The following is an 11,694-nucleotide window of genomic DNA, read 5'->3' on the forward strand; positions in this document are numbered from 1 at the left end:
GGATGAATTCCGGCTATAATGCTTCTCCTAAGCCTTAGCCATACCTCATGCGGCATGCTTGGGAACAATTTTCTTTAAAAGCACTAAAATTTTTTTAGTCCTCTCAAATGAGTAATTTTAAAAATTTCTCTTATATCACTCTTGTTTCATTCTAAAAATAAAATGACTTTAAAATTATCATTTGATCAAAATTTAATAATTATCAATCATAAGTTCAATGGTAATTTTAAGAGCCACATCATTCTTTAAGTGACGCAAGAAAGACTTGTAGCATTACTTCTCTCAAATATAGTATAGCTTTTAAAATCATTAATAATTCAAAATTCAATAATAATCCTATCAAATTCAATAGTAATTTTAAAAATCTAATCAGATTTAGGAATATAATAGTCCTAACATTACTCATTTTCTTCTAATTTCTCATTAAAAAGTAATTTTAAAACAAAACAAAAAAACAAAAACAAAAAATTGGTTAATTTTTATTCAAAGTAAATTCAAAATTTTTTTTACTTCATATCTCATCAATTTTTAATTTTTTTTTTTTTTTTTTTTTTTTTGGCCTTTCTCCTTACACAACTCTTTATCAAAGACATCTTATTGAGCAGCCCAAGTTGACCGTAGGCTAGGGACAAATAGTGAAGGTCTAGGATTTAAAGTGTCTAACCCTAACTACTAGTCAATGGCTTTTGAGTGATCATGGCGCTTGTTTGGGAATAGACTTGGTAGGTGTTTTTTAATTTGAAAGTGATTGATGTGATATAAAATAAATAAAATTTTTGAATTTTTGTATAGAAAATTAAAAATGTTTTGTTTTATAGTGAATTTTTTATTTGAATAATAATAAAAAGTGATTAATGTAATACAAAAGGTAACAATGTTGGGGAGTTGAAAAAAATTTGGACTTTGGCAAATTCATTGCCAAACGAGCCCATGTGGCACATATTGGAGAGAAGGTAAACCATGTAAGATTTCATAATGCGAAATATAAATGACAAGAAGATAGAATAAACACAAGGAGATTAAGATGGTTTGACATATAGCTTACATCCACACACTAAAGTCTTATAGGCTACATTTTGCATTTATTGAGTGATTTGATAGTACATAAGAGGCCTCAAGATTGAATTTAGATTGAGAGTGTTTGAGAATGGAAGAATCCGTGTGTGTTATAGTCAATCCAGAACCATTACCAACTGCAAGCTCATCTCCACCATTATAAGGCTCACTGATTTCCAGATTACTCATGTATGCCGTTATATGGGTGTTGGCACCACTGTCTGCAAGCCAGATTTGATCATCTTCTTGGTTTGTCATTGTAGCCATGGCAGCTAACTAAGATGGAGGATGACGACCTTGACAAGAAAAGTTCATCATGTAGAAACAGTCCAAGGCTTGGTGGTCATTCTTCCAACAAATCTAGCAAGGGGGTCTAGTGGAGAAGGATTGAGAGGTGCCACTCAACTGGTTGTTAGGTTTTTTGGGGGGCAAAAGAACCAGAGTTTTGATTTTGCTTCAAGGAGAAGCGTTGATTCTGTGGTCGGTGAGCACCACCAATTGGCTTGTTCCTGCGGTATTTATGGTTCTTGGTCTTCTGAGAATAAAGAGCAAAGCCACCTACTTCTTGCTCAGTGGACTTTCGAGAGTTGACAATCAACATCTCATGATTCAACAATTATGTTTGGAACTGATCGTAAGATAAACTAGTATCTCTAATTGTAAATTAATAAATGTGATAAAAGAATGGTATGAGGAGTTCAAACTACCTATCACATAAGATATAAGGTCGTCATCATCAACTGGTTTGCCAATGGCAGCAAGTTGATCAACACATGACTTAGCCAATTGCAGAAATTCATAACAAGAAGAGGTTCCTTGTTGTAGAGACTACAATTGTCACTTGATTTGTTCTATCTTGGAACGAGATTGGGAAGCAAATCTTGAAGCAAGGTAGCTCCAAACTTGTCATGAGGTTTCCAATCCATAGACTGAGGAAAGGACACTCTTAGATAAACAAGTATTTAACCAACTCAAGCACCACTAGTCCTTCTTGACCCAGACAACAAAATTTGGGTTAACTTGAGGATTTTCTTTGCTGTCAGAGACATCAAGAAATTTTGGAGGACAAGACTCGGTTCCATCAACAATACCGAGCAAGTCATTGCATCATAGGGTAGGAAGAAATTGTGAAGTTCACGAAAGATAATTAGTGGAATTGTTGAGTTTTCTGTTGCTTAGATGAGAGATGTTTGGTATGTTGAAAACAACAGTAGCGAAAGAGGATGAAGGTGTCATTTGATCGAGATTGGCTGTGAACCTAGAAGACTTTGATACCATATAAGAAAGGAAAAATTACAGTTTACCCCTCCAAAGTTGACAGCGTTTTTCAATTCGAATACCAAAGTTTCAATTTTTGCAATCCACCCCTACAAAGTTTCAATTTTTTTTCAATTTGACCAATATTATCCCAAAATTCTCATATTTCCCCTAATTTTTATTTTTTTTTAAAAAAAATTTATGAAAAAATAAATAAATTTAGGTCTGTAAAAATAGCCAGATGGCCAAAGAGCCACCCCGAATTTTTTTTTAAAATTTTTTATAAAAAATAAAATAAATAAAAATTAGGGGCAATATGGGAAGTTTTGGATACAATTGGTCAAATTGCAAAAATTTGGAACTTTGGGGTTGGTGGATTACAAAAATTGAAACTTTGGTGTTCGAATTGAAAAACGTTGTCAACTTCAGTGGGGTAAACTGTAATTTTTCCTATAAGAAAAAGGAATAAATTCAAAAATGGCTCAGCGAATGTACATTGCTAGCCAATGTTTCTATTTACAAGTAAATGTATAACCAATTTACAATCGAAGATAATTACAAAGTAAAGTGATAACTATAGAAACCAAACCAAAAATATATACCAATTCAAATATTAAACTGAGATATGAGGGGGAATGTTAGAGAGTATGTGGGCTTGTCCTACATTGCTTATGTATGAGAGTCTCTCTCCATTTGGCTTCTATATATTGAGGCCTCCTATGTACTATCAAATCACTTAATAAAAGCAAGATGTAGCATATATGGCTTTAGTGTGTGGATGTAGGCTATATGTAGAACCGCTTTAATCTCCTTGTGTTTATTCTATGTTCTTGTCATTTATATTCCGCATTATGAGTTCTTACATGATATCAGAGCTAATAGGCTAGCACCAGTTATTAGATTCTAGATTCTAATTTTTTAGTTTTGTTTCTTAGCATTTGGTTCGGATTGTTTTCACAATCACAAAACCCCTTATTTCTTTTATCTTTGTTTCCACCTTAAGCTTGTTAGATTTTGTTACTGCCCTGGCATTTGCTTTGCCATATTTTATTTCTTTGGGTGTTGGTACTACTCATTTTCGCTAGCCAGAAAACATGTGGACTGATTTCCACCCGTCGTAGTGGTTCCCATTTCTGGTCAGATCTGGAAAAATAATTCCAGAATCTATCCACGCCTTCATTGCAATCTAATCTGGAAAAATAATTTCATAAACAAGCTTGCGAGGCTCATATCTACCATTTTGTGGAAGACTGTCACCAACAACCACCATAAGCCTCCCAAAGACATTGTCCAACCTTCTTGCTCCTTCCATGCATCGTCGATCAAGGGAAAAAAAAAATGTAGTCCCTAATATTTCGCTACATGGCTTCTCAATCTTCATCTTTTATTCCGCTGCATGGTTCACGTTGCTCATAGATCCGGCATCCCACAAACAACATAGCCAACCGGTGGTGCCAGTTTGGTCAGGAAAAAAAAAATCTCGATCTATGACTCGGCCCACTCTGATCTCGGATCTTCTATTTGTCTCGCTCTCCCACTTCATTCTCTGTTATGGACAAAGTGAAGGGGAGAAGGTGAGAAAAGAGAAAGAAAAGAAAAGAGAAGGAGAAAGAAGAGGAAAAAGAAAAGAACGAAGAAATAAGTGTTATCGGCATGGGAGAAGAGAGAGGAAAAAAACAATAAAAAAATAAAATAAAATTCAAAAGAGTTCATAGTTGCCCTTATCCTTTTGGCCCTTTGTTAACATGTACATATTTTTGGCCCATTGTTGGCCCATTATTTGGTGGTCTATTTTTGTTATGTTTGACATAGGCCCACATTTTAAATTAAACATGTTGGATTAATGAGACAAATGGTAAAATCTATAACAAACAAAAGAAAAGTTGTCTTCTGGGCTTTCTCGTTCGAACATGAGTCTCTTCATCCAAAGGAACTTCTTTCAGAGGGCCTCGTTTGCTATCTTGTCCAAACACTCTTCAGATGAGGAGGCACAGAACGTCTCATTTGTAGTCTCATCCAAATGAACTTCGGATGAAGAGACAATTTTATCACAGAGCACCTTGTCTGCAACCTCGTCCGAACGAGTTGCAACTGAGTTCACTTACTCGTTCGAATGAGGTTTTGACTACCTGCTAGATAAAAACATGACTAAAATTTTTTTTCTTTCTTTTTAAAAATCAATAACCCACAACAAAGCGGATTGTCACAGTGGCATGGCAATACTGCAATATGCCATGAACCCGTACATTAACCTGATTGACAAATTAATAAGTCTCACAGAGCTATATGCATCATCCATGATTAATCAGAGTTCATATCTTTGTAGTGGAATATAAATAACTTAAGACATACATAACACATCAGAGTTGATTAGTACATCTAAGTAAGGAAAATTTACATACAAAAGAATGACTATACAAAAGGGTCACATGCGACACCAGCCATATACAAAATACCAACAGCTAAGCATATCCATGAGTGCTTATACAAATGGGAGTATCATCTAGTCTGACAAAATAACATCCGACGCATCTATACCTCAGACATTGTAGTAACCCAGATACATAGCCACTGTGTCATCATCAAAAGTCCCTACACCTGCATCAACATTAACCACATCATCTGCACCAAGGGAATTACCACCACCTATGATACATGTGGAATTATGAGCCCGCTGTCTCCATAAAATAGAAACGCTCAGCAGTATAGAACTCATTCATTTTGTCCAATATAAACTATATAAGCATGCATCATCAAGCCATAACGGTATAAATGTGCGTCCGTCCCATACCAGTCACATATGCATACTAATACGTCTAGCATAAAAATCATCATATGCAACCAGTCGTAACGATATACATATGTGTCTGTCCCATACCAGTCACATATGTATACTGATACGCCTAATATAAAGATCATATAAAACCAATCATCATCATCATACAACCATATGCTATATATGCTCATGTTCATCATCTTGTACCATTCTCATTGTGAGGCTAGTTTTACGGTAGTGAGACTGACTACACTCAATCACCACTGGGGTTGTCACCCCGTTTTCGTTATGCATGAGGCCAGCTCTCCAGTAGTGAGACTACACTTAATCACCACCAGAATTGTCACCCCGTTTTCGTTATGCATGTGGCTAGCTCAACGGTAGTGAGACCACACTCAATCACCACTGGGGTTGAACCCCATTTCCTTCTTTGCATGAGGCCAGCACTTCGGTAGTGAGACCACACTCAATCACCACTGGAGTTGTCACCCCATTTTCGTTATGCATGTGGCCAGCTCTACAGTAGTGAGACCACACTCAATCACCACCGGAATTGAACCCCATTTCCGTTCCATTGCTCATGCCATGTTCATGCTTATGTTAACAAAACTTTGAACTCATATACTATCATAACTCATGTCATAAAAATCATGAAATAGTGTCATCAACTATTTAAAGCATAAATATTCTCATAATAACATAATCATCATATTATCTTCCAACCCATAAGAGCTCATGGAAACATTACATCAAACATTCATCCAACACATCTCATGAAACATCATTACATAGTCATAGTATCACAAAACACCTTACATCAGTCATCCATCCAAAACATCTTTTATACTTTAAAAATAGTATCTTTTTGCCTAGTAAGTAAAATACTTACAATGATCCACTTGGGTTCTCTTAGCAACCTTGACCCACCTATGTATTTACATGATAAACACATAGTTAAACTCTATTATAGGCTCCAACAACTCAAACTTCACCAGGATACTTGAATCCCACAAGCATCTCTCACTACAAGGAAACTCATAGAATCAATTTCTATGGAACCCATGAAAACCTAGGATTAATTAGCATCTAAAATGTAATTAACCCATTTAAATAGCATTCCTAGTGTTCCGATACCAAAAGCCTCAAATTTAATTCAAACTATAAAATTAGGGTTTACACCCTTACTTCAACCATAGGCAAAATTGAAGTTTTATTCCATTAATTTGACAACCCAATGCTTAAATAACGTGTAGCAATTCACTACACACAAAAGCCCTAAGCCAATTTTAGGAATTTAGCCACACACTCAAAAATTGACCTAACTTAAAGGAAAATTAGGGATTACGAAATTACCTCAATCCAATTGGTAAATTGGATGTTTGAATGTCAACAAACGTAACTTGGTACTTGGAAATGGGAGAAGAGTGGATTTGAACCAAAGCCCAAGCTCAAACTTAGTTCATACATGAAAGAGAGTGAAGTTGCTTGAGTGAAAACAATATGTTTTAAGCCATAAAGGAAAACGTGTACAACCCTCTTAAGGGTGATTTTTGAGTTCAAAATCTAACTCCAACAATCAGGGATGGATCCAGAAAGTTTGCTGGGGAGGACTGAGGTATAAATTCAAAATACATAAAAGTAATGTATACAAAAAAAAAAAAAATTAGCTTCAATTTAGTTTTAACAAAAAGATAAACATACGAAGAAAAAAATACATAGATAGTTGTGTCATAATACAATTCAAATTTTAGCTCAAACACCTATCAAAATGAAACTCGACATGTTTGCATATCCCGAAAATCATCTATGATTGAATCTATATTAAGTGTCGCAGGAATTTTTTTTTTAAAGTACAACATCAAAGAATCCATTAGAAACTCATCTTCAATTTTGTTACGAAGCCTAGTTTTGATGATATTCATGGCTGAAAATGCTCGTTCTGTAGTTACGGAAAAAATGGGAAGAGTAAGCAAAAGCACAACAACTCGAAAAACAAGTTGGTAGATAGTTGATTTTCCGGTTCTAACCAACCATTGGCACAATTCGGAAATATTTAACAATCCTTTGGAAACTTGAATGTTGAACTATATCATGCTCATAATGGTGAAGTTCTATTTCCAACTGTAATTTTTCAAGATTGGTGAAGTCTTGTGGATAAAATTTATTTACCAACTGACAAATAACATCAATTCTAAAAGACTCAAGCATAGCTCAAGGATCAAGAGTCGAGCCGAGAATAAGCAGCTCCACTGCATGCTCACTAAATCGGCGATTTAATTCTTGCAATTGAGAATCTATTTCAACACAAAAAATATCCACACAATAATGATGCTCAATTGTAAAGTCAGCTTGTTGATGGCTAGCTCGACCTCTTCTCTCAATATAACATGCATTCATATTTAGAACATCTATGTTGCATTTATTGCAAATTGACTTCACTTTGGTAAGTAAAACTTCAAATTTGTCATTTCTATATCGTTGGATACACCTTTTAGTGGATGAAACAAGATGCATAGCACTTAAAATGTCTTAAGATTTGGATTGCAATGCTTGAGATAGATGATCGGTGATCTGCATAGTTTTTTTCATGAGAAGTAGGATGAATATAAATTCAAATGACGTTATTACCTGATGAACTGAATCAGCTTCTACTCGTTGGGAAGAAGTAGTTCCCACATCAGTGGTTTTAACAATAACTTCACAAGCTGGACTAAAAATTTTGATCAAGTTAAAAACTGATCTCAAGTGAGAACTCCAACGCATATCTCTAGGTCATTGTAGCGTACTAATTTGATTAAGTTCCATTCCACTCTCAATCTCATCAATTGCAATCATGTAAGCATTTTCAGCAGCTTAGGCGACCCGCAATTCTTCATACCAATTGCATGAGGTGTAAACAAAATTGACAAAAAAACTCAAATTGGTAAAAAATTGATGAACAGAAATAACTTCTTTTGATGCTGCCACTAATGCCAATTGTAAACGATATGTGAAACAATGAATGTAGTAAGCATATGAACAATTAGGGGTGATCATGCGGTTAGGGTTAGCGGTTAGTGGCTGAAACCACTAACCGCAGCCACTTAAGCGGTTAGTACATTTTACTAACTGCTAAGCGGTTAACCGTATATGCGGTTAATCACCGGTTAGCGATTAACCACATCTGGCCAATCGCTTTTTTTACTAACTGCTTTTTTGGGCTTTGTTTGGGCTTTCTTTTTGGGCCAACTTTGGAAATTAGGCCCTTTTTTTTTGCTTACTTTAAATGTTTTTTTTCCACCTTTTTTTTCTTTTTTGTTTTCAGGTTCGTTTTATTTTTTGCCTTTTGGTCCAATTTTCAGTTTTTGGCTTATTTTGCCCTTTTTTGTGCCTTTGTTGGCATCAAAATATGCACTATTTAACAAGCATATAGGTTGCAATATACCACATTGGGCTTGCTCCAAAATGAGCTCATATATATATAAAAAAAAAAAAAAATTAAAAAAAAAAAAAAATTAAAAACAAAATGTAAAGGGTACCTAAAAAAACCCAAAAGCTATTAGCATAATATATATATATATGATCAAATTCCTAACCCATAGTAATACAAATATAAAAATCAAGGAAAACCCAGTTGTTAAAAAGCCTTAGAGTAGATATCCCAAACAAGGAACACAAACATAAATATATTCAATTCTACTTCCATCACTATTTGGTCTCATTCAAAAAATTACCATGACAATTCAAAAAATGATAATTCAGTCAAATTCGATCATTGAACTTGAAGCTTGAGGCCCATCTACAATAAAACAAGTTAAATGAATTAATAATTAATGAAAAGTAAATGAATTTGCAAATAACTAATTTAAAAACATTTACCTAGATCATCACAGCTTTCCAAAAAATCCTCCGACTCATCATGGCTTAAGCGGTCCAATAACCAGTCTTGTGTGCAAATCAAGGCCTCAATAGTAATTGGAGACAATGAACTCCTAAAGGAATCCAATACACGTCTATCGGTGCTAAATGCGGACTCAGATGCAACAGAGGAAATAGGGATGGCCAATATATCATAAGCTATCTCTGCGAGGATAGGATAGTTGGATGCATTACTCTTCCACCAAGCTAAAATATCAAACTCTTCTGTGTCTGCTTCACACCCATCATGTAAATACTGATCCAACTCGGACCTACACTACAAATTATTCTCTTTCTCAACATGTTGGGAGAACATCTTTCTAAATTGCGTTTCGCTATCTTCCGAGTCATTACAAATAATATTAACATAAGCATCATTTGAACTTCTGATACTCACATTAACATACGACTCCCCCATATGGCACTTATTGTACTGATCCATCAAACATTTTAGAAGAGCTTTCACCATTCCCTATATCTTTTCTACCCACTTAGGCCCATTGCATTTTTTCAACCAAAACACCAATGCCTTCATCTTAGAACGGGGGTTAAGAATAAAAGCAACATACATCATAAAGTTGATGCTATCAATATTCCCCCAATACTTTTTGATGTACAAATTTAATTGTACTCGCAAGCGCACAAGTCGTTTGCAATAAAGTGTGTGCAAGTGCGAGGTCAAACCACAAGGAGTTGTGCTGCAAAGACCAATTTTCTAATTTAAATTAACCCTATTTCAACCTAGGTCCGAATTTTCAAATTTTGTCGTGCAAAATAAAACAAACATGGTGATTTAAAAACAATTAATGGAAAAACACTAAGGTTTTCCGAATCCGCCTCGCCAAATCAAACAACATATTCTTTCATTTTATGCATACACCCGACAAACAATTGGTTTTATACATTGTTCAAATTTCGTAAACATGTATATTAAATCATTCGATGAATCCAACCGTTAAACAAATCACTACGAATATAAAATTGAGATCAAATCATTCACTGTATCCGTAGATCACAATGGATATAAGTTTCAATCAAATCATTCGATGTATCCAAGGATAAAACACAACGAATATAAAACTTTGCATGAATAAAAGACAAATCATCCACTGTATCTGTAGATCACAATGGATATAAGTCTCAATCAAATGAAATTAATCAAGTAATTGAATTAAATTTGAACTACAATTTTATTAAACATCGAATTGTATACATAAAATAACAAGAACATGAATGTTTATCAATGACAAGGCTTCATCTTCAACCTTAGTTGAAGGTTTCAGTCTCTCATGATAACAAAAATCATAACAAAATTCATTGACATCATGAAAAAAACATAAAACTGACAATTGAATTGGAGTTCAAAGCTCCAAAAACCTAGAAAAGTCAAAAATTGACAAAGTACGGTGCCCCTGGCGCTTCTCCGTACATTTACAATAGAAAAGAATGATATTTATAAGCTAGTTTTAGGGTTTCAGCGCTGCCAGGTCGGCCGAGTGCGCTTGATCGCACTTGAGCATGCACTTTCCACTTTTGATGGGCACAAGTATGATCGATCGCACTATATGTGCACTCAAGCGCACTACCTATGGAGTTAGCCAACTCTTGTGAAACATAACTTTGTAAATCTTTGAGTTAGCTTTCCAATGACACCGAGATCACTTCAATCCGAGCTCTACAACTCTAGATATGGCCTTTTTAGTGAGACTCGTCGGGTGCGAATTATCGCTCGATTCAGATTCGCTGACAATGTTCCCTAAAGTGTCTTAAGCCCCAGAATTAATGGATTTTCCCTTTAAAGGCGCAGTTTTCCCTTAGCAACCTGAAAAACACTAAAACATCAAAACTAACCAAAACATTAGAAAATAATAAAACTAAAAGCTTAGCAAATGCAAATTAAGGGGTCTAAATATGCAATATTTGGTACTCATCACTTTTCATACTTAAGTTTCATACTTAAACTCGCAGCACTCAAGATAGGATCAAGACTAAGACACCCATCACTCAATGTATGTTGAATGATACAAAGTTACATGAAATATGAATTGGAGGTGACATGAATTGAACCTAAAAAGTAATAAATAACTAAAATGAATTAATAAATAATGAAAAATAAATTGAATTTGCAAATAACTAATTTATCAACATTTACCTAAAAACTTAAATGTTGCATCATAAAAAGTCTTCAAAAATTTCACAAGTGCCCTAACTTTCCCAGTTAGTAATGGAAGGAACAGCAAAAAGATGGCCATCATCCTTACCTAGTAGGTCACAAGCTTTTTGGTACTTCTTTGCGATGCTCAGCATTAAGTATGTAGAATTCCATCTTGTTGCAACATCTAGGCACATCATCTTCGTACATTGAATATTTTCTCATTTTATACAACCTTTAAACTTCGCCATCCTTACCCGTGAAGACCTTACATATTTCACCGCATTCCTTATATTACCAACTTCATCACTTAAGTCATCTATGTCATCCTTTACAACAAGATTTAAAATATGGACAGCACACCAAATGTGAATAAATTTGCCCCCTAAAACAGCAGAATGCTTATTTTGCATCCTAGTCTTTATATGCTCAATCCCCAACTTCTTGGCCGAGGCATTATCAATTGTAATAGTAAAAACACTATCAATCTCCCACTCTAACAATGCAGTCTCCAACTTTCTTCCAATAGATTCACCCTTATGATCGAAAATTTGGC

Source organism: Corylus avellana, chromosome ca9 (assembly GCF_901000735.1).
Source record: "Corylus avellana chromosome ca9, CavTom2PMs-1.0".
NCBI lineage: Eukaryota > Viridiplantae > Streptophyta > Magnoliopsida > Fagales > Betulaceae > Corylus > Corylus avellana.